Source organism: Benincasa hispida, chromosome 3 (genome assembly GCF_027475165.1).
Source record: "Benincasa hispida cultivar pf3 chromosome 3, pf3_genome.v1.1, whole genome shotgun sequence".
Taxonomy (NCBI): Eukaryota; Viridiplantae; Streptophyta; class Magnoliopsida; order Cucurbitales; family Cucurbitaceae; genus Benincasa; species Benincasa hispida.
The window spans coordinates 3,949,674-3,975,098 of record NC_143480.1 but is presented as its reverse complement, the minus strand read 5'-3'; the positions used below and the strand labels follow the sequence as shown (position 1 = coordinate 3,975,098).

The following is a 25,425-nucleotide window of genomic DNA, read 5'->3' as shown; positions in this document are numbered from 1 at the left end:
AACAAATAAATAACTAATTTATTACAAAAAACAGCAACTAACTTTCCGGAACTGGCTTCAAACACTTTGAACCATCGGGAACCGTTCAGAAAACTCTCGAACCGGCCAAAAAACTCCAAAAACCAAGTTGAACCGGTCAAACAGGCTCAACCAGGTCAAACAGACAGGTCCAGACCGGCTGGACCGGCTTGTCAACGCCCGTTGGCGCAGTCAACGAAGTTCAAACGCGGGGCGGGTCGAGGGAAAAAGGCGCGCGTGAGGCAGCTTCGGGCAGAGAATCGGGTCGGGTCGTGGAAATGGGCCAGAGCACTTCGTTGACAGCTGGCGCGCACGGGGCTTCTCCGAACCAGGTCGGATCTCAGGCTGAGAGTCAGGTCGGGGAGCTTGCTCGGGTCTGGTGGCCAAATTCGGGTCTGTGAGCCAAAATTCTCCAATTTTGCTGCTGTCCTCTCTCCCAAAATCAAGAAGTTACAGCCTAATTTCAACTCTAATGACTCAAACAAATTTACAAACCCTTTTTCACACATTAATGCTCATAAACATGTGAGCAGTTATAAATTTTCACTAGAAATTTAAAGAAAAACAATGCCAAAATCATAATAAATCCACTTTAGTCCATATTTCATTCAAAACTTGAATATAAAGGAAAAAAACACTCACCAAAAGCAATTGAGCGTAATTAAAGCATGCTCTGATACCACGTAATGGAACACGAGATATACGCAGTGGATAAAGGACCTAATTACACTCTAATTATTTTTAATTTAAAGGAAAAAATGCAAGCAATTGAAGGAAAAACAGTAATTAAAAATTACCTTTGAAGCTCCCGAAACCCATTTTTCTTGCTGAATCTCGACCTGAACACGAACGGACCACCACTAGAGTTGACCTACTATTCTCTGGACTCAGAACCGGGTTGTGGGACCCGGTGGATGAAGAACCCGAGAGAGAGAAAGAGATTGAAAAGAAGATGGAATTTGGGTAGGGTTTGGGTTTGTTTTTCCAGCCCAATTTTGAAAACAAAATTGGCAAATTGTCAAAACTTTTCCATCCAAATTCAAAAGCCCATATTTATAGAAAAAGGCCATGCAACAAATGCATGAAAATCAATTCATAAAAACCTAACACCTAGAATCCACTATCTAAGTGGGCTTAATGTCTCCACTATAAGCCAACACTTAGCCCACTATTTTGTTAGTGGAATTATCCAACAAAAGTGTGGATTTTCCCACTAACTTTAGTCAAAGGGCAAAATAGTCATTTGGTCAAAGTCAAATTTTGACCAAAAAGTCAACATTTTGACTTTTTATGAATTTTCCGTGTTGACTAATTTTGGCCTCCCGAGCATGAATCCGCATTCATTTTCTCGAAATTCAAATCACATTTGAATATAAGGTCGGTCAAAGTTTGACTTTTCAAAGTCAAAAGTCAACTCTTTGACTTTTTACATATTTGACCATTTCCATTATTTTCGAGCTTCCAAATATGATCATATTCATATTCTTGATATTTAAATCACATTTAATTATTAAAGTTGTATCTCTAAACTGAAAAACCCGACCACTATATCGCATATACTTGTCGGTTTCTCTCTCTTCACTTAATTCGAACAATTTGATCATTCTATCAACTGTTCTAAGTTTATTCCGTATGAGCTAGTAGGGGAACCTAATGAACCTATAGATCATGGGCTCCAACGATCCAAGATTAGTTGGCTAAACTCTTTAGACGGAGCTAATCAATATTCGTTAACTAACGGGTCATTCCACTATAGTCTCGTAGTTGCACTCCTCTCACTATAGATATATTTGTGTCCATTTGATATAACCATGATTAGTAAGCTAATCCTTCACAGGTTGTTCATAATCTCGGCTGGGTCATAAAAATCGTTTTACTCCCAAGACTACATCTTGTTCGTTAAGTTCCACTGATCCTCTAATGAACAATTGGTTTAAGGTCCAACCTATAAACCGAATCCCTATCGGCCAAGGAGAGGGTGGGGCCCCTTGTTCAAGACCTAGATTCAGTATTAAAGGGAACAACCTATCTACTATCTCTATAACGGGTAGGAGTGAATTTCGTCTTGCACCCTATGTTCCCAGCTATCCACCCGATCTTACCCCTGAAATGGGAGACTTATTGGGCCAGCGATGATGAGCTTCCCTAACCTATGCAGATCTAAGGATAATTCCGAGTAAACAGGAGTTCATAGTTAGCTCAAGATTAAGATTAAGTTACCTAGGTCATCGATTAACGAAATAGTCAGTTTTATACATAAAACGTCATTTAGAACGTAAAAAGTGACTATTTCATGGTTTAGTCTTATGCAAACTCATTGTATAGGATTCCCCCACTCACATATCTCTATATGAATGATTTAGGATCACATCGTTTGTACTAACTACAAAGTGGGCCGCATCTATAGTGTCCCCAGAATAAGGTGCCCAACCGTATTCATATACTATAGACCATTTTGGCTACATATTTGAACTTGATCCACATTTATATCACTACATAAAGTTCAAACTATATTAAATAGCCTCAGGACCTTAGTTTATTGGATTCAAGATTACAATTTCAATAACAACTTTATCCAAAAACAAAACAGAATATGTTTTTTAATTTACAAACTACGAGTTTTAGGACATAAAATCCAACAAATTCCCACTTAGACTAATCTCCTAGTGGAGTATCACAATGTTGAATTTAAGTGAGAAACATATGAGTACAATAAACATATGAATATAATAAACTAGGGCATATACCCAAAAGTTCTCCCACTTGTCCTAGTTTACAAACTTCGTAGACCTAAACTCTGTAGGTGACCTTCAAACATTTTAGCCGTGAGGGCCTTTGTAAAAGGATTAGCAATGTTTTGCTGAGAAGATATATGGGTTACTACAACGTCTCTATGATGTACAATCTCTCGGATTAGATGGTATTTGCGCTCAATATGCTTGATGCGCTTGTGGCTTCTTGGTTCTCTTGAATTTGCAACTGCACCACTATTATCACAATATAGGGTGATAGGCAGATGCATATTCTGAACGACTTCCAAATATGTCAAGAATTTCCTCAACCATACTGCTTCCTTTGCTACTTCACAAGCAGCTACGTATTCAGCTTCCATTGTGGAGTCCACAATACAGTTTTGCATCACACTTCTCCACACCACTACTCCTCCATTCAGAATGAACACTGATCTCGATGTAGATTTTCTTGCATCTTTATCGGTTTGAAAATCAGAGTCAGTGTATCCAGTAAGGATCATATCCTTAGTAAAATACACGAGCATGTAGTTCCTCATTCTCCTAAGATACTTGAGGATATTCTTAACGACAGTCCAATGATCATATCCAGGATTGGATTGAAACCTATTGGCTATCCCTACTGCATAGCATATGTCAGATTTAGTACATAACATTGTATACATCAGGCTCTCGACTGCGGAAGCATATAGTATGTGTCTCATATCCTCAACCTCTTGAGGTGTCTTAGGACATTGATCCTTTGAAAAATGAATTCCATATCTGTAAGGTAACAAACCTCTTTTGGAATTTTGCATCTTATACTTAGACAACATTTTGTCTATATAAGTTGTTTGAGACATGGCTAGTGTTCTATTCTTTCGATTCCGAATAATCTGAATCCCGAGAACATATTGCGCATTCCCCAAATCTTTCATTTGGAACTACATTGCTAACCATTTCTTGATGTCAGTTAGGTAACCTACTTCATTCCCAATGAGTAGAATATCGTCAACATATAAAGAGAACCAATGAGCGGAAGCAGATTGTTCCAAATCTCATTGTGACAGAACATCAACATTTGTCGAAATAGTGAACTGCTTAGAAGAAAAGGATTAATGGTCTCTTTATATAGAGAGGTGTTTGTCGAAATAGTGTTTTAGGGAAAGGGTGTATTTAGTAAAAATGGAAATATGTTATAACTAACTATTAAAGTAGGGTATAATGGAAATATGTTTAAAAAATGAAGGACAAAATAGAAATGTGAAAATTATCCTACTTATACTCTCTTTTAATATAGTATAGATTAAATCAATATTTACTTCTGACGTCCATGTTTTTAAAAAATAAAAAATAAAAAACACACACATTTTAGTTGGATCTTTTATTGAAATATTGTAAATTTGAAAAGTAATTATGGAAATAGGTGGTTTGGAAACTATTTAGATATTTGTGGTTGCTTTGTAATTTCAAAGCACTTGTCGAAGGTTGAAGGCTCGACAATGGAGCTTATCGAGTGTTGAACATTCAACCTATGTTTTATGCTTGTCGAATGTTCAACAACATTCGACCTCCTTTGGTTGAAAGTTCAAGCCTAGAAAAAGCTCACATCCCATCAGTCTCTCCTATCCCCATGCCTCTGCTAAGATTCTCCTCTTCCCCATGCCTCTGCCTGCCTCTGCCGAGATTCTTCTGTGCTAGCTTGCATACTGACCGGATTCTTAACCCAGCCACAACCTTCTCATAGGTCGAGTGTTCAACACTCAACCTATGGCTTTTTAAAACCCCCTTCTACCTATTTTCAGATCACATTACCACACTTCTTCGTTGGATCAAAACTCCTCTCCTCCCATTTTACCTCACTACTCCCCCTTCGTCAGAAACCCCTCTCCTCCCATTTTTTACCTCACTGCTTTCCATTTCCATTTCTCTTCTTCTATTTCGTTTGATACAAATTGTCCCCACACTTCTCCCTTGATCACAAAATATACTTGTTTGTTAATTCATCTACTAGATTTCTATCTTTTTTAAAGAATAATTATAAATATTTTTTTTGTTCTTATATTATTATCATTATTATTTATATTTTTATTGTTATTCGGGAAACAAAAATTCAAAAAGAGGAATTTGTTCTATCAACCAAATTACTATTTTTTTTATAAGTAATAAATTCTAATATTATTTTATTTTTTTGTAGTTTTTGTTGTCGGATAACAAATAACAAAAAAGAAAAAAAGTGAACGTTATCACTTTGAAGGAAAAAAAGAACTACAGTCGAATTTGTGAATTGAATTTTAACTTTTATTTACTAGTAGTTTTTTTTTTTTTTAATATTTGCTTATGCTAAATATATCATTGTTATTCTTTATATTGATGTTAATAATTTTTTTAATATTAGTTATGTATCTATATTTTGCTGAATTTAATAATATTTTAGATATATTATGTTTATGTTAGTCTACCATGTTAATATTTATTTTTTTAATATTGTTTTTTAATTGAAGATCAAGAAGTAATTTTGTTTATTTATCGTTTGTTATATGATATTCTATATTTTAGCATTGTTTTTTTAGTTAACAAGTTTAGTATTTTGTTTGTTTTTAATAAAAAAAAGTTACTACTTTATTGTTTGTTTTCATTTAACTGTGATGTTTATAGTTTAAAAAGTTTAGTTTATTGTTAAGTTTAAAAAGTTGATGTTTATAGTTAAAAACTTTATTATTTTTAGTTTAATACAAAATTATTGTGATTTTTTAAATATATTTTTGATGATATTTGATTTTTTTAATATTAACTTTGAAAAAATAGTTTTAAAAAGTTTAGTTTATTGTTATGTTTAAAAAGTTAACCGTTTAAAAAGTTTAGTATTTTTAGTTTAATACAAAATTATTGTGATTTTTTAATATGTTTCTCATGCTAATTGCTTTTTTTAGTATTAACTTTGAAAAATAGTTTTAAAAAGTTTAGTTTATTGTTATATTTAAAAAGTTGATGTTTAGGGTTTAAAAACTTTAGTATTTTAGTTTAATACAAAATTATTTTGATTTTTTAAATCTATTTTTGTTTGTTTGTTTGTTTGTTTTTTTTTTTTTTTTTTAAGTTTGATAATTAGTAAAACAATTAGTAATGTATTTTTGTCTTTTTTTTCTTTAGAAAATGACGGACAAATGTTTGGGATTCATGTTGTTTACAAAATGGTAATATGATTGATGTTGTTGATGGAGTTGATTATGACCAACCACCGTGTGGACGTTTTAGCGTAAATGTATACAGTGGAATTGTATTTGAACAATTCATTGAAATGATGGGAATGTCACTTAGTATAGATATGAGAACAAATCAAATAAAAATAATATATAGACATCATAATCTAGCACCATCAGGATCAATAAGGTTGATGTCATTCCCTATTACGAATGAACAAGCTATGAATTTGATGTTCTCAATTGTGATGCCACTCCCAAATTCAGTGCATTTGTATGTAAATGTACGTAGGATAGGGTTGGATATAAACTTGAATGCACCATTTAGTCCATTTGAAGATTCAACTCAATGTATCGATCCTGAATCAGAATCAGTTGCATCGCCATGTGATGATGAAGATATGATGGCTAACAATCAGTACAGAGATTTTAGAACAGAAACAGGCGATGAATTTGAAGAGTTGGATTTTGATGGTCGTGAACATAAGTTATCTTCAGATACATTCAATGATTTGAATATGAATGTACTAGATAGCATTCGAGAACATGGCCCAATGTGTAGCCCTGTGGATGTTGACAATACCTAATTGTATAATGGGATGATTTGTCAAGACAAAGAAATGCTACAACACGCGGTCAAATGTTTTGCTATTAAATATCACACACCATTGGAATCGACACTGACGATTTGGACAATTCGGTGTAAGAAGTGGGAAGAATGTTGCAAATGGAGACTTCATGCAATAAAGAAAAAGTCACATGGTTTGTTCGAGATCACTAAGTATGTTGAGCAACATACATGTTTTTATTCAGAACCATGTCAAAGTCATGTGCATTGAGGATTCATCAATGATTGCACTATAGTTTTGTGATACCGAGAAAAACCATCTATCAGCATGGCACAACCGCAGTCCGACATAAAATCAAAATTTGGATATCATGTTCCTTGCCATAGGGTGTGGGAAGGCAAAAGAAAAGCATTGGCTAAAGTGTTTGGTGACTGGGATGAGTCGTACAAATTGTTACGAGGCGATTGTATATGGTTAAGCAGACCAATCTCAGAAGCATGTAGAGTGGAGAGTGAAATAAACGACTATTGAATGTCTTGTTATCCTAACTTCTGTATTTTGAGCATTTGGTCCTTGTATAGAAGCTTTTAATAAATGTTGGCCGATAATTTAGATAAATGGTACCCACTTGTATGGCAAATATCGAGGAATGCTACCGATTGCTACATTAGTTGATTCGAACGGGCATCTTCTTCCACTTACATTCATCGTTGCAGATGAGGAGTCTGCAGACTCATAGGGATAATTCCTGAAACAGTTGAGAGAAATTGTAACACACGAAGAGATGTGTTTAATTTAGATCGACATGCTGACATTATCGCAGTAGTAATCCAGCAAATGGTTGGACGGGACCAAAATGTTACCATCGTTTCTACTTACGACACATTGTCAGCAACTTCAATAAAAAAAAAATACAAATTTAACACATTAAAATATTATATTTATCGTACCAGGTTTCATTTTTAAATTCGAAAGTTTAACAAAGCCATTAAAGACATAAAAGGAATAAATCGGAGCTATCAGAGTTTTTTTTTACAACATTGGTATAAAGCACTCAAGAACCTGATAGAGGGGTCAGATACGAGTGGATGACGACAAATCTATTAGAGTGCATAAATGGCGTTCTCAAAGGTGCTCGAATGTTGCCGATAAATGCTCTTGTTCAAATAACATTCGTCAAGTGCGTAAATTATTTTGAAAAAAGAAGGGAAGAAATAAGAGCTATTTTGGAGCATCCAAATAAATACACTCGGTAATATTATATATATATATATGTGTGTGTATGTGTGTGTGTGTGTGTGTATATCACTAACAATTTATTTTAAGCATATCTATAATACTAAGTGCAGTAAAAATTCAGGTACGCATACGAAAAAATTAATAAATGGGATGTAAGAACTAATAAACATGAAGTACAATCATACGATCGATATGAAAGTGTGTTTCATGTGAAGACTGGATGTCACAGCTCAATGCTAAAAGAGGAAATGTTCAAATATTGAGGCTAAACGGGTCCAAGCGGTATTGTTCATGTAACACGTGGCAAGCGTTTGACATTCCACACTCACATTTTATGGCAGTTTGGTCACATTTTAACATGAACTACGAAGATTTTATTGAAGACTACTACAAAATGTCGATGTATGTTACATGCTACTCTTCTCAATTTTGACCTAATAATATGCCCGTCTTACATGCTGACCCATCGTTGTTGAGAAAACCTGGTAGACCAAATAGTTCACGTTACCATAACGAGATGGATTGGATAGAACCAAACGCTCGACTATGATGTGGGTTTTATAATCAATTAGGTCATAACCGAAGGAAGTATCATTCGTTACTAAGACAGGCTTCAAATAGTTAGAAATTTTATTCTTAACACTTTTTATCTTGTGAAACTATTTCAATTGTATAGATGATACTTTTATTGTATATTTATTTTTTTATTATAATTTATAAAGTTGTACATTATATTTTTTTTTAATTAAGTTGTACATATATTTTTTTAATTAAGTTGTACATTATTTAATTGAGAAATAAATATTTTTTTTCTTTTAGATCATGACTTTAAATCCATGACCTATTTGAAAGAACACTTACTCGAGAGTACCGACGAGCGGAAGCGGATCTTTCCAATTCATTGTGACAGAATTACTGTATATACATTCAAACATACTTTCATAATGCTAAAGGGATCAAGAAATCATACCAGATGAAGATTTATCGAGTCTGAAGCCCAACCGTCTACCTCAAGCAGTCACCGCTCAAACAGAAGGAATCGGAGAAGACAACACCACTTAGAGCCCTCAGTATTCTTGGAGTGAGAATCCAAAGTGTGGGCTTTGTTTGGATTTGGTAGAGAGAAGGAGAAAGAGCGACCGTACACAACGATCAAGCAAGTGGGAGAAGAGGTCGTCTATCGCATAGACAAGGTGCTTGATCGTTTAGGTGAAGTATACAATCATGTAGTAAAAGTAAACAATCGTCTATACGATCATGTAGGAAAATGTAAACGATCGTGTAGGAAATGGGTGAGCGATCGTCCAAAACGACCATGTAGGAAAAACTAAGCGATCGTCTATACGATTGTTTGGTAAATACCGGGAGCTAAACGATCGCTTAGGAAAAAGGTAAACGATCGTTTAGATAATAGCGTGCGATGGTGTAATCGGTATGCGATCGCTTAGCAATATCGTATATGTAAGCGATCATGCAATCCTATCGTATAGATACTGATTTTCTAAACGATGACACTATCTTTTTCACAATACCCGCGCACCAGAGATAAACATATTGTCTGCTATTTATAATGCACTCGTCTGTTATTTTAAATGAAGAGGCACCTTCCCATTTCCTTTTAAACCCGTCCAATTAATGTGAACTTATCACATTCATAACTTATAAATTAATATCAAATATTAATTATAATATATTTTTTCATCTACTAGATATAAATAATATTTATATCCAATTTCCTCCAAATTAATGTATCTCATACATAAAGTTAATTATATCATATTTAATTAACTCGTTTATTATTTTTATAATTATATGTATCTCCAATTTTAATCCAAGTTTATGTATCTCCAATTTCCTCCAAATTATTTTTATAATTATATCATATAAATTATTTTTATATAAATGAGATAATGGTTGTATTTATATGAATATTTTAATTTACACTTTATTATTTTAAAATTATTTTCTATGATATTTTTTAGAGTTAAGTTAAGATGATGGTGATAAAAAATAATAACAAAGTGAGAGTAGGGTGGAATATAATGAATAATAAAATGAAAAAAGGAGGAGGTGAAATATTAAAATAATAAAATGGGGTAGGAATAATATTTTTCTGAATACTTTTAAAAAGCACAATATTTTTCTAATTTTTCTAATTTTTCCCATTTTAGTTCCTTCAAATTAAAACTACAAGATTTCCTTTAGGTGCTACAAGATTTTTTTAAACTACAAGTTTTTTTTTTTTTTTTTGATTTGGTACAATTTTTTTAGAAATAGTACAAAATATTTTAGTTTATATATTATTTTATACGTGCATAATTTTATATATTCTTTTATATTATATTTTAAACTTAATGATGCTTAATACAAAGTTATTATAATTTTATAAATATTTTTTTGTCCACTTATTTAGAAAACAAAATTCTCTTGTTTACAAATTAAAACCGTACTATTAATAATTATACTCTCTCTTTAAACCTTACAACAAGTTTCTTGGCTAAAAAACATGTGTATTTTATATAATATCTTAAATGTTAAATTATACAAAACATTCTTAAACTTTGTGTTTTGTGTCAAAAAAAACATTTAGATTTTCAAAAGTTTTAAAAGTACCCTTAAACTTCTAAAACTTTGTTTTTTTTTTTTTTTTTGATTTGGTACAATTTTTTTAGAAATAGTACAAAATATTTTAGTTTATATATTATTTTATACGTGCATAATTTTATATATTCTTTTATATTATATTTTAAACTTAATGATGCTTAATACAAAGTTATTATAATTTTATAAATATTTTTTTGTCCACTTATTTAGAAAACAAAATTCTCTTGTTTACAAATTAAATCCGTATTATTAATAATTATACTCTCTTTAAACCTTACAACAATTTTCTTGGCTAAAAAACATGTGTATTTTATATAATATCTTAAATGTTAAATTATACAAAACACTCTTAAACTTTGTGTTTTGTGTCAAAAAAACATTTAGATTTTCAAAAGTTTTAAAAGTACCCTTAAACTTCTAAAATGAATTAAAAAAAAAAATACTCTTATAGTTAGTTTTGGTTGGAATCCGTTAGTGTTTTATGTTAAAAATATTCCGAACTTTTAAAAGTTTCACGAAATACCCTTAAACTTACAACAAAAAAAAAAAAAAAAAAAAAAAAATTCAAAATTATCCTTGTTAATATATGAATAGAAATTGTTACGACCATTTTATCTTTCTATTTTTCTTTTTTTTCACTCCCCTCTTTTCTTCAATATTTTCATATTATTTTTTTTTTGTTAACTGTTTGACATTTTTTAATCTAAAATAAAAATAAATAAAATTGTCCACTTCAATTAAGGTATACAGACTATAGTCAAAAAGAAAAAGAATAATGTAAACATCATGAGATCACAAGACTTAAATGTTTTAACAAGGGGTTGTATGTTATTAGTTGTGTATGTATTTGGCTAGTTATCGTTCTAATGTGTTTTATTTTAAGGGTAGATTTTGATTTTGGAATTTTGTGAGATTTTTTTGTTTTAACATTTTTGGTTTTTATTTTGGCTGCTGAAAAAATTGGTATAACTGGACAAATAGGAGAATAATGATGAGTATGGATGTGAAAAACAAATGAAGATATCTAAGGCCCGTTTGATAACTATTTATTTTTTTTTTATTTTTTTATTTTTGATTTGTGAAACTCAATCCTAAATCAAGTTTTTAAAAACTATTTTTTTAGTTTTCAAATTTTGGCTTAAGTTTTTATACAATTGGTAAAAAGTAAATAATAAATGAAGAAATATAGAGGTAGAAATAAAGTCCATAGTCATACTTTTAAAAACAATAACAAAAAGCCAAATGCTTACCAAATGGGCCTATATAATTTGTTTTAACTTCAAACAATTTGATCACTATACTATTTTTCAAAAAATAGTTATTTGTACAACATGGTATTAACGGTTTCTGTTCATCTAATAACAATAGGGATATTTTTGAAATTTCTTTAAAGTCTAAAGGTATTTGTCTTTTGTAAGTTCAGATGCATTTTTCCTTTGAAAAGTTTAAAATGGTAAGTTTGTTTGTTTGTTTTTGTTTTTGTTTTGTTTTAGTCTATTTTAAAACATATAAATCCATGATAACAGATAGGGGTGTTCAAAATATTCGATGATCCGAAAAAATCGATCAACCCAATCCAACCCGTTATCAACTCATTTGGGTTGGGTTGGGTTCAAATAAATGAAAATTTTATGGGTTGGGTTGGTTCATGTGTTCACCTAATATAACTCAAACCAACCTAAATTTATTATTAACTTTGAAAAATATATTTTTTTTTGTTACTTATAACACAATTATTTAAACATACATTGATATTAATTTTATTTAATACTAATATTTTTTGAATAATTGATCCTTCAACAAAAGTAGTTTCTTTGCAAATTTTAACTATATAAATTGAAATTGAGTAGTTAATCTTAATTTAAAATACGAAAATAATTAAATTAGATTTATATATATTTACATTTTACTTCTTTTTAGAACAAAATTTTAAATAAATGATCCGATTAACCCGAACCAACTTAACCCAAATATTTCATGGTTGGGTTGAAATTTAAAATCAAAACAATTGGGTTGGATCTAACATTTCAACCCCAAATAACTCAACCCATGAACACTTTTAATAACATAATAGGAGGAGTGAACACGTGTGAACTCGGGAAAAAATAAAATAAAATAGAAAAGACGTTTCGACTTCCAATCACCAAATATCAATGCATGGACATCAGAATGCCTATTAATTATTCTGTTGACACAACGACTCAGAGAATTCAAATTCGCAAATATCAATACCATCATTTACTGTGATTTCATGGTCAAACCCTAATCTTCATTTCAAGATTCTTCTCAGAAATGCTATTTATATATATTACACAGTCCTCCCGTTTTACTTGTTTTTACTAGTCCAATTCAAATCCTAATGGAATCCACCTCCATGATTCAGAAGTAATGGCTATGATTCTGCTGAAGCTAGACGCCATTGCAATCCTCACCACCGCTCAAAATGTCTGCTCTTTCTGGCGGAAGATCTGCGAGGATCCTCTCATGTGGCGTGTCATCGACATGCGATATTCCATTAATAATAAACATGCTTTGGAGACAATGTGCAGGACCGCTGTTGACCGTCGTTGCGGCCAATTGGTCGACTTCAGCATTGAGTACTTTGGCACCGATGAATTGCTTCAATACATCACTACCAGGTAGCGATTCTATCTGTTCTACAGCATTACTTTAGTCTGTCGGAGTATTTTGAGGCCTTTCGCTATCTTGATCTTCATTTATGGTTCATTTGTTCCAGCTGTATGGAAATATCAGTCTCAAATTTTGTGTACTTTAACAAATTCTAGTGTCGTTTGAAGTTCTGGCCATTGCATCTTGATCTTGTGGATTGAATTTTATTCCGTTTTTTTTTGGTTTGAAGTTCGTGTTCAAATCTGCTTGTTCTTCGATCTTACAATTCTATTATGCGTGTAAAATATATCAGAGATGCTCCAATTTCGTACCAAAGATCAAAGACAGTGACATTGAAGAAAAATAATCTCAACAGCTCAACGGCTAATTTTTTCTCTTCTTTAATAGATTTCATAACAGACTCGTAATCATATATATACAGGTTACATTCAAATCATTCAGTAGTTTTTTTACATCTCTGTTTTTCTACAAGATCTATAAAGAAAGATAAAAACTTATCCCTGTAGTCTTCAATAAAGTATCTCCTTTTCCGTGGACGTAGGCATCACCTTGCCGAACCTTGTACATGCTTGTGTTGCTCTCTTCTTCCTCTTCCTCTTTATCCATTTGCATGCTTGATTCTCTTCCTCACTGTGTACGAATTTCACAAAGAAATCAATAACTTAGAGAGAAAAAAGTTTCTGTAAACGAGCTGAGAGAGGCAGAAAAGGTATTCTGTATACCTGAAGAGTTTTTGCTCCAAGTGCAAGTACTCTCTTCTGAGCGAGGTAGTGGAATCAACAACGTGGTGACATCTTAGCCGAACTTCGTGGCCTCAGGAGAACCATCTTAGCCGAACTTCGTGGCCTCAGGAGAACCTTGCATTCTACCAACCTCCTTCGTTCCTGACTCCTTTTCATTTGTGCCTGAAAGACAGATTTAACCCAACAGACAGAACATGAGTAAGAGAGATTGAAGGAACTTAACTAATTTGATGTAATTCGACTTTAAACAACGAAAGCAAGAGTGGTTCATCTTTAATTGATTTTGATAATACTATTCACGACTTTGTTGTTTAATTGATTTTGATGTTACTCTCTGTATGTTCATTTGTTGCAGTTGAAATCAACTAAGAAGACTCCGGATCGTATTTTGCTCTGACATTTCAGACAAGAGGTTGTCTGAAGCAGTTTCAAACCTTTCGTTGTTGGAGCATCTTGAAATATTGTCGATCTGTTCATCTTTTGTGGAAACTTTGAAAGCTATTGGGCAGGGTTGCCCTCTTCGGAAATCGCTGAAATTGAACAAAATGTTTTTGGAAGAGGTACCTTGTGACGATGAGGCCCTTGCTATTGCTCAAACAATGCCTAAGTTGTGCATCATCTTCAAATATTGCGCAATGGCCTAACCAACATGGGCTTGCATGCTGTTCTTCATTGTTGTCATGATTTAGAATCTCTGGACTTGCGCGGTTGTGTCTATTTAGTTTTGGCGGCCGGACAGTTGCGAAAACAATTGACTGAGAGGATAAAAAATTTGTATCTTCTTGACCGTCACAGTGATGGATTTGGATCCTTCAGTGAGTCTAGCTGTTCTAGTGATCATGATGATCATGATGTAGATGACATCGAAGACGACGACAGCAGTGATTTGTATAAATACACAAGATGGTAGTAATTAACCTGGGTTGATCTTTTATGCAACTTCAGATGTTTGTAATATAATGCAGAATCAGATATGTACAAAAAATTCTATTAACTACTATTTTGTGTTTTGGGCATCTCTTGTTCAGTTATTTATTTATCATGTTGATGTGGTAGTGATGGACTAAATGAACTCTAGTCTATGCTTTATGAATTCTCTTTCCGTTAAAAAATATATATTTATTTTAAAAATTTATAACAAATTTTAAACCACGTGCGGAGTCATAAATGAGAATCTAAATCTTTATACTTTTTAGATTGTGTTTCCTTTGGGATTCATCAGATTGTGTTTCCTTCGGGATTCACAAGATATTGTGTTTCCTTCGGGATTATTGTGTTTCCTTTGGATTCACTAGATATTGTGTTTGATTAACCAGAGATAGTGAGCATACTTAACTACAGTAGTATTTTTATACTCACCCTTACTTTTATGTTTCCGCTCATGATATTTAGATTTCTTTCCATGTTTTTCAACTTTCAATTTGATGTTTGAAACTTACTATTAAGATTTGTTTTCAGATCTATTTATTATCATTTATGATTTATGGGTACCCTATTGTCTGTTTTTAATATCTAAATTTAATGAACGTCTTTTGAGTTCAACTTATTTATTTAGCATTTATTTCACTATAAAAGGATGTTGTTTTAAGTTTCATGCATGCATGTGTTTAGTAACGGCCTAACTTGAATCCTAGGGGGTCGGGTCATTACAATTTGTATCAGAGTCCATGTTTTGGGTTCTATAGACTGACTTACTATGTAAGTCCAGATTGTCCTTATGGCTCATGAATGGATTCCTCGTCATCGTCAGGTACACTCCTTCATTACATGTTTTATAGAAAATGTGTTTGAAAGTCTTCACGTCTAAGCTTTATGTAATGAATGATTGTCATTGCTAGTTTAATGTCTTGAAAGGAGTTAATATGAGATAACTATTACTTTTTGTATTATGGAAGGAACGAAGGATCACAATAAGGCCATTTGGCATTAGTTAATTCATGGAAGAACTAATAGAAACAAACATATTTTTGTGTTAATAAATATTGAAACTTTGTAGAACTATGAAGTGTTATGAACTTATAATGAGAAAGAAAGTAAAGGATATATTTGTCTACCATCGAATAAGGTAGGCGAGTTGGGAATTCGCTGAGGAATAGTATTATGTGTTGCATTGAGGGAATAAAAATTGGTGATGCTACAAGAAATTTTGTCACAAAGCACACATTCCTAAGTACGAGATTTAAGTTGCTTTATAAGATACGCAAGAGGCGAAGAAGAGACGGTGGTTTATTTAGAGATTACTAGATATTGAGGTCAAAACGTTTCAAGAGAAATTTTGAAAGAATTGATAGGTCATAATCAATTTAATGGTGTCAGAGTTGATGGATTGAGTAAGATTTGGTGTTTTGGTTCTTCATGTAATGCATCTAAAAGGAAGAAGAATTACTAGTTGGAACATAAAGCAATAGTATAAGGAATTCCTTACGAGACTTAAGTGAAATAAATTGGTCAAGGAAGGTGAGGTGGTTGAGTTTATAATTGGTATAAAATGGGAGAAAATAAGTTGTTGGAATGAATTGTTGATCTCAAGGTACTTTGACTTTATCTATGTCTTATTGCGATGAAGAGGCTTAAGTTTAGTTATCTATACTAAGATGAAGGATGAGAATTTGGAGTTTAAAGGCAATGTTAACTTGTGGAAAGTACCCTAGTAAAAGTATGAAAATTGAAGTTGAATTGTAGGTTATAAAAGGGTTGGAAATGATCACATATTTCGGTATAGAGAGTATGTTTGACTTGGAAATTGATAAAGAGAACCTTTAACTTATTGATCTTAACGAAGATAAGTGGGAGGAAAATAAAATCATTTAATGAAGGTTTTATTATTTTGATAGGATAAAGGAAATTAATATTTTGAGGTCAAAGGTTAAGTTGGTTTGGCTTCCTAAGTTAAGAGTTCTTTGGTTGCGAGCATTTGAGATCGACTTCAATTGGTTTTCCTTAAAAAATTTGGAGATGTTATATGAAAGGAGGTATAGAACTTTATGGACAATTGAAAATTGAAATACTATTCACCTAGATCGATGAAGCAACTCGAAAGCGAGAGGATGAGGTGAGGATTAAGTATCAAAAGCTCTTCGAGATTTGAACTTTCGAGGACGCAAGTTCTAAAGGTGGGAAGAATGTAACATCCTAATTTTTTTAGGAAAATATAGGTTAATTATTTCAAATTGTTGAGTTTTAGTTTCCTAATCTTTGGAATTTGGAAACAAATTGTTACCGTTGAAGAAGTTTTATTGGTTAATGTGGATTCTTTGAGTATGAGTTTTAAATTTATTGGAAGGGATAACTGAATTATTTGTATAAGAAATTTTGAGTTTTTGTGAAATTTGAAAAGGAAAAGAGGAAATTTTGGTTTTAAGATTTTACCTCTTTAATTTTGGAACTTGGATCCAAAATTTAAATAAATAAATAGGAAAAGATAATTGGTTTATTTGGAAGTAATTAAATCAAGTACTTAAAAAGATTTGTAAATTTGGATTCAAGTTAATTTGGAAAGTTAGAATTTAATTTTGGGATTTAGAATTTTTGGAAAGAAGTGATTTAAAGTTGGTGAATTTATTTTTAGGTTTATTTAATTAATTGAAGAAGAGGTGAAAGATTTGAGTTTGATATGACATATTTATTAAAGAAATGATAAATATGACATATTTAAACTTCAATGGTCTTGAAGAATGTTGATAAAAATCTATTTGTTTGTTGGTGTGCTTTACTTAAAATGTATTTATTATTGGGGTCTATCATTGATTCTATCACCAATAGTCTTGAAGAATTTTGCGTTTGTGTTTTTTTTTGTTTTTTGTTTTGTTTATCATGCAATATAAGTAAATGCATAGATACGATGTTCTTTTTTTCTTCGTATTGTTGATTAGAGTCTATTAGTGATAAGTTTTTATTACTGATAGACTTGATGGATGTTGAATTTATTTTCATGCAATGCAAGTAAATACATAATTTAACTACCATATTTTTTTCTTGGTTGATCAGAGTTTGTTAGTGATAGGTTTCTATCACTGATAGATTTGAAGCATGTTGGATTTATTTTTCATGAAAAGTAAGGAAAAAAATGTAGTTTCATCTCTGTTTAGTTGTTGTTTAGTTAATAGGCTATTGTTAGCATGCTTTTAGACTTTAAATATGTTGTTGATTAGAGTCTATCGATGATAAGTTTTCATCACTAGTAGACTTGAAGTGGTGAAGTCTATCAGCGATAACCCTAGCACTAATAAACTTCACCACCACTTCAAGTCTATCAGCGATAGAAACGTACTAATGATAGCGCCTTTTATTAATGTTATAGTATGTATATATATAGCTAAGATATCATATACAAAAGCTAACCAAAAAAGCTATAAAATATCTTTTATAGCTTTTTTCGAAGGTTTTGACAGCCCATGTTAATAAAAGTCCGAGACTTTTTATAGCGTTTTTATAGACCTATATTGGATGCTATAATAAAGTAAGAACATATAGTTTATTTACTTTGTTATAAAAACATGTAATAACATCTTTTATTAAAGTTATAGTATATATATATAGCTAAGATAATATGCTGTCTTTAATTTATAATAGTACTTTTTGACACTATAATGTAGTATTTATAGCTTAATCTTATGCTGTAGTAAGGTTATTTAGTCTATTTTAATAGCTATAATTACTATAATAATCATTTGACAATACTTCTTTTTCATGATATAAATTTTGTTATAGCTTTGCTCATAGCTATAAAAGGTACAATTTTTTTCTCAATAGTAATAATTTGTATATCATTCTTCATATTTGTGTTAAAAATAAACTTGTGACTCGAGCTCAACCCACGCATATTAAATATCTTATAACACATTAAATACCATGACGTTTATTCATAATTGAAATGTTATAATCTATTAACATTACAAATAATAATAATAATAATAATAATAATAATAATAATAATAATGTAATCGTTTCTTAGAAGAAAGTATACAAATGATACAAATAAAGTAATGTATCTTTCCTATTTATTTTTGTAAGTAAATAAAATATTCTGCAAGCCTTCCTTGTTCACTTGTAATTCCTAAGATTCTCTTGATCTCCCAATAGACATTTCTTTTGAATGTTGATTTGTACCTTTTGATTGACACATATTACACAAAAAACATAGACACATATTAAATAAACAAACATAACAAAAAAAAATCTATTGAATTCATGAAACAAGTCATTTAGAAATCCATTGACACCAAACCAAAACAAGAAATTACATAGTTAAACATTCCAGACTTGTGAACTCAACACACCTTTTTTAACACCTAAAATTCCAACAAAATTTGAATGTTAAAATGCTCATAACAATCTTTCCACACAATATATGCCACAAAATGTAGGGTAACAAGTCAAGCTTGGATATTCAAATTCATTTAATATGCATGTTGCTTATATCAATTTTATTTCAACACACAAACAAGATAGATGGTAAAAAAGATCAATACATGATAGATAGTAAAAAAGATCAATGAGACTATAAAATCAAAAGGAAGGTTTGAGATACAAGACTATAAAATCAACAGGAAAAAAAAAAAAAAATTCATGCTTCAAATTTGAGAAAACAAACACCACCTCTCATTCAAATCTTTAACAAGTTTCCTATAAGCAAACAAACATATCAAAAGAAGATAAGTTAACATAGCTCATGATTTAACTCTTATAATAAATCAATCACTTATATTGTAGTTATTGGTGATAACTTCCATAATTGATAATATGCAACTTCCATAATTGATAATATGCTATCAGAGATAACTTCTGTCATTTCTTTTTACCATCAAATAACATGTTATCAGTATCGTTGATAGCTTCTGTCATGCTCTTAGTGATAACTTCTTGACCTTTCACTTACACTTTAGTTCAAGATTCAATTTTATTAACTAAATTCACCAAGTTGATTATTAAAGATAGACTTCTATATGTGGATATTAACTGTGAAAACAATCATCAAATATTATCAATTAGAAAATATTAGTGGCTATTACCGATAGACTTTCATTAGTGACTACCAATTTTGAGTGATTAACACTCAAAACTATTTGTGGCTATTGTTGAGAAACTTTTATCATGATTATCAATAATAGACTTTTATCGCTAATAAACTTCTACCACTGATATCTACCTAAATTCGATATCACTAATACATGAATATGACTGATGTCTATCTAAGTTCAATCACCATTATCACTAATAATTATTATTATCAATATACAAATATTACGATTCACAAATACACAAATATTTCAATTTGTGCCCTTCATTTTAGGCCATCTATGTCATTTTTTCAAGTTTATTTCTATAGACATCATACTCTTAAAGACCAATAAAAAGAAAAGAAAGCTATTGACTTATTTGGTATCGTTCAAATTTCTCATTTTTTGAGAAATAAACTTATTTAATAACTATTTATTCTTGTTTCTTATTTCAAACTTTTAAGAACTGTTTCTAAACTGGTGCAAATTTGTGGACTAAAAAAAGTAGTTTCTTTCAAATATATTTTCATTTGTTATTTATATTTAATATTTCGTTATAATAATCAAGTTTGATGATTGGCTTGTTGGTGTTAAGTCACTTATGAATTGAATACTTTCAAGTTTTGGGGACGAAACTTCAACTCATAATTTTTATGGAAAAAAAAACAGAAGAAACAAAATTTCGATAAAAGAAAGAAAATTAAAGAAAAAAAGAAAGGGAAGAAGCAAAAATTGGTGGAAGAAAATAGAAAATAAAAAAAAAAAGGAAGAAGCAAAAATCGGAAGAAGGAAAGAAAATAAAAAAAAAGAAAAGAAAAGAAAGAAGAATGAAATGAAAGAAAATAAAAAAAGAAAAAAGAAAGGGAAGAAGAAAATATTGAATAAATGAAAGAAAAAAAAAGAAACGAAGGAAGGAAAAAATCGAAGAAAATAAAGAAAATTAAAAAATTAAAAAATTAAAAAAAAAAAAAAGTAAGGAAAGAAGAAGGTGTGCAACAAATAAGACAATGAGGTGAAATTTAAAATTAGAAAAAAAAAAAAATCAAAGGCTGATAACACTTTTATATTTGCAAATATTTTAAAGATGTCATATACTTTTATATTTTTTTTGATTTATTTTACTATCTATTACAAATATCTTATTTTAAAACCACTTTTATATTCATGACATTCTATAAAAGAAAATATTTAAATGCATCTCATAGCATCTATGGTTATACATTCTACCAAATTGCTATCATAATTCATCACATGGTAAATTTTGTTTACTTTTTTTTTTGAAGTATTTTATTTTTTTTACCTTTGCAAAAAAAAAGAAAAAAATATTTTTATGTGTAAAATAATGGTGGTATGAAAACATCCCAAATGGTAAATCTAAGGCCAAATATTGTAGAAAACATTCAATTGCAAACCAATCCCACTGAACCAATGCAAAAAAATTTAAATGACCAAATTGATAATACGATTTAACTCTATACCAATTGAAGGGATGAAAAGCCTAAGACATAACGAAAGCCAGAACCCAAACATTAAGCATACAATTAAAAAACATAATTATACAGAGAAGAAATTAAGGAGACAAGAATGGTGTGATTTTTTTTTTTTTTTTTTCCTTTTGGAATTGGGAGGAAGAGGGAAGACAAAAAAGCACAAAGAGTTTTGAATATCTATAAAAGGTGATCTTCTTTGCTTTATTTTTCTTTTGTTTTGATATAGAGAAAATGGGAGAGAGAGGGTGAAAATGAGGAGACTGTGGGATTCATCCACGCCTCTAGTAACTTCCATCCCATACGTGGGGAGTTACATTTTATTTAATTAAGACTAAAAAAAATTATTAATTTAATTTAATTTAATTTAATAAAAATATTAATTTAATTTAATTTAATAAAACTTTTAGTTTAATTTAATTAAATAAAACTATTAATTTAATTTAATTAAATAAAACTATTAATTTAATTTAATTAAATAAATAAAAATAATAACCATTTAAATCATATTTAAATGGTTTCCTCTCACATAACCTATAACTTTTATGCGTATCTAATGTGCATTAATTTTAACCTATAGTTTTGATTTAATTAATTTAATTAAATTCAAAATTCAATTGAGTTAAATAATTAATTAATTCTCCAATTAATTAATCATCCAATTAAATATCACATATTTAATTTAAAATTTTCATTTGAATCATATTCAAATACATTTCTCTCATTTAATCTATAGTTTTAAAGTTCATCCAATGCACATTATTTTTAACCTATAATTTTCAATATGAATCTTATTCATATTAAATTAATATTTGAACTCCTTTCAAATATTTCGTTCTCTCATTTATTAATTTTGATTCATATCCAAAATTAATAATAAAGTTTAAAGTTAAAATTTATATTAAAATGTTGACAAATTCAATTCTCAATTCTGAATTTGACATTTCAAATTCAATTTAATGACAAATTACCTCAATACCCTTTACAAGTTAAGAATGGGACCTAATGGACCTGCAGATCAGAAGCTTCAACGATGTGAGATTAATTGACTAAACTCATTAACCAAATTAATCAATATTCATAAACTGTGGGTACACTTCACTAAAGACCCACAATTGCACTATTCTCACTACAGATATATTTCTGTGTCCACGGATATAGACCAATAATAACACCTTAGTCCTTCACAAGTGTTCATAACACCAACTAAGTCAAATTATCATTTTACCCCTGGATTACCTATACATCCTTAAGTACCAGTGCTCCTCTAATGAACAACCTATTTATAGTACAACCATTAAACAGAAACTCCTCTCGGCCCGTGAGAGGGTAGGGTCCTTTGTTCAAGTCCCGAATAAACCTGTTATATTATTTGGTATCGTTACTGTGTCTAAGCTCGTAGTCAGACCTCTAAACTTAAATGAAAGATTGCCATAAGACAGATAACTCCATATTGGGTACTTAGTGCAAGACCTAGTTCCTTTCCTTAAGGCAATAGGAAGATCAAGGGAGGCTTCCCTACCTTTTTCTTGGTCTGACCCTTCATTATTAATTCCACACTCAGTCTCTAGCTGTAGAGTTTCATCCTCCTTTTCGACTAACTCATTCTTACCTGTAATAGTATCACTACCTGAAATAGTTGCTTCAATTCGTTCATTCCTAGCTATATCAACCACAACTTTCTTGGTACAATCATTACTACTGTCGTTAGTTTTGCCATTTTCTCCCACAGTACACATATCATTCTCAACACAAATACCAATATTATCAGAGACAGGAGTATGAGTACCACTATCATTCTCAACACAGATATCAAAATTATTAGAGACAAAAGTATGAGCACCTTGAGCTGATGTTGGGTCGGACTCATGGACCGTTACTGGAGAAACAACAGGTGGCACAATTTCCTTCCTAAGATTCTTCTTATAGTCTGTTATCCATTGGACCTGTTTGGTAGGTAAGAAAACGTCGTTAATATTTAAGATAGGTTCAAGAAGGGAATCAGAAAAGATCGATGACATGAACCAATTAGTCTTTTTATTAGAACTCTCCCTCTGAAGATGACTAATGGGAAAGAAGGGTTGATCCTCAAGAAAGGTGACATCCATCGAAACAAAGTACTTTCGAGAGAATGGAAGATAACACTTATACCCATGTTGATGGAGAGGATAGCCAACAAAGACACATATTTGAGTAGGAGGAGTAAATTTGGTACGGTTGAGACCATGAGTGTGGACGAAAGCAACACACCCTTATACTCGAAAAGGGACATCGAAAATAAGGCCAGTGGTTAGATATGACTCTTTGAAACTTTCAAGAGGAGTATGGAATTTGAGAATGCGGGAAGACATTCGGTTAATCAGATGTGCTGCAGTTAAGACAAGATCCCCCCATAAATACGACGAAAGAGAAGTGGACAACATGAGAGACCGAGCAACCTCAACTAGGTGACGATTTTTCTGTTCGGTCACTTCATTCTGTTGAGGAGTATATGCACAAGAGCTTTGATGAACGATATTTAGACGCTAGAAAATCTCGAACGGTATTGTTGATGAACTCCCACCCGTTATCACTTCTAAGGTTAGAAATTTTTGGTTAAACTGAGTTGTATGTATAGAAATTTTTGGTTCCACAGTGGTATAGAACTGTTGGAACACAAATAATACCTCAAACTTATTAGTAAGAAGGAAAACCCAAATAAGCCAAGTGTGATCATCAATAAAGGTCATGAACCACCGTTGCCAGTAGAGGTGGTGACGGAAGAGAGACCCCAAACATCACTATGGACAAGGGAAAATGGCTTAGATGGTTTGTAAGGCTTAGATCGAAACGAAACCCTATGTTGTTTAGCACGAATACACACATCACAAGACACAGATGAGATATTAATTTTATGAAACAAATTAGAAAATAATATTGCATGTATTGAAAACTAGGATGACCAAGATGGTAATGCCACAACATATAGTCTTTTCCAAAAGTAGAATAACAAGAAGAAACAAAACTAGCCCTATAACTGTTCCTAGAGGAAGCGTCAACATTAAGGAAATATAGCCCCTTATCTTGTCGGGCAATCGTTGTCCTCGAGTTCAGGTCCTGAAATAAAACAGTATCACGTGAGAAAACAACTCGACAACCTAAATCTCTTGTAATTTTACGAATAGACAATAAGTTGTAAGAAATTTTCGGAACGTGTAGCACATCCTATAAGGTCAGACCTACAAACGAGGAAAGATAACCCTTTCCTGCAACAGAAGCGAATGACCCATATGCAATTCTAATTCTTTCATTACCAACGCTCAGATAATATGAAATAAACTGATCAGATGAGCCGGTCAAATGATCCCTCTAGAATCATGAACCCACAACTTCTTACCATTAATACTAATGAGACCAAAGAACTAAATCGTACCTGATTGAGAAATAACACTAATCCCGACAACACTAGAATCAGTCTGAACATTCACATGAGGTTGAGAATTACCACTAATTGAATCACTCACAAGTGCCTTTCCAAAGTTTGACTTCTCATATGACCGACGTCGTTGAGTGTTCGGAGGATGACCATGCAACTTTCAACACTGGTCTTTAGTATGCCAGGGCTTCTTGTAGCGTTCACAAATCGGAAGGGGTATATTGTTCTATTTATCATTCTCGGATCTATAGGACTTTGTAGTAATTCTTTCATTACACTTGATCTGTCTTCTTCCAAACGGACTTCTATGAGGGAGGGTATCGGTCACTGTCCCAATATCCAACTGCGCACCGCGTCGAACTTAGAATTTAAGCCAACAAGAAAATCACACACTCAATCTGTTTCCTCAATCTTGAAATGATGTATTCCACCACAAGGACAATCCTAGACCATCTCATGACATAGGTCCATCTCTTACCAAGGTAGGTATAACTTGTTGAAGTAGGACGTTACATCCATCGTTCCTTATTTACATTCATGGACCTGTTTACGTAACGTATACAGCCGAGATGCATTTTGTCTCTTTGAGTGTAATTTCTGCACTACATCCCAGATATCATAAGCGATTGCAACATAAAGTAAAGGCTTGCCAATCTGTGGTTCCATGCTATTTACTAACACTGATTGTAGCAATGAATCCTCTCCTTTCCATACATGTTCTTGAGGGTCACCAGGTCTAGGCGTCGGTACTTCACCCATTAGGTACCCAAATTTATGACGTCTCTCGA

General features: G+C 31.5%; 1 pseudogene across 1 annotated transcript; it reads left to right on the top strand.

Moving 5' to 3' along the window:
* The first annotated feature begins 296 nt into the window (after window positions 1-296).
* LOC120073053 (putative F-box/LRR-repeat protein 9) lies at window positions 297-14,730 on the top strand (annotated as a pseudogene). The gene is made up of 3 exons (XR_016528372.1): window positions 297-392; window positions 12,706-13,001; window positions 14,092-14,730. The product of XR_016528372.1 is annotated as a putative F-box/LRR-repeat protein 9 (transcript).
* Window positions 14,731-25,425: the final 10,695 nt, after the last annotated feature.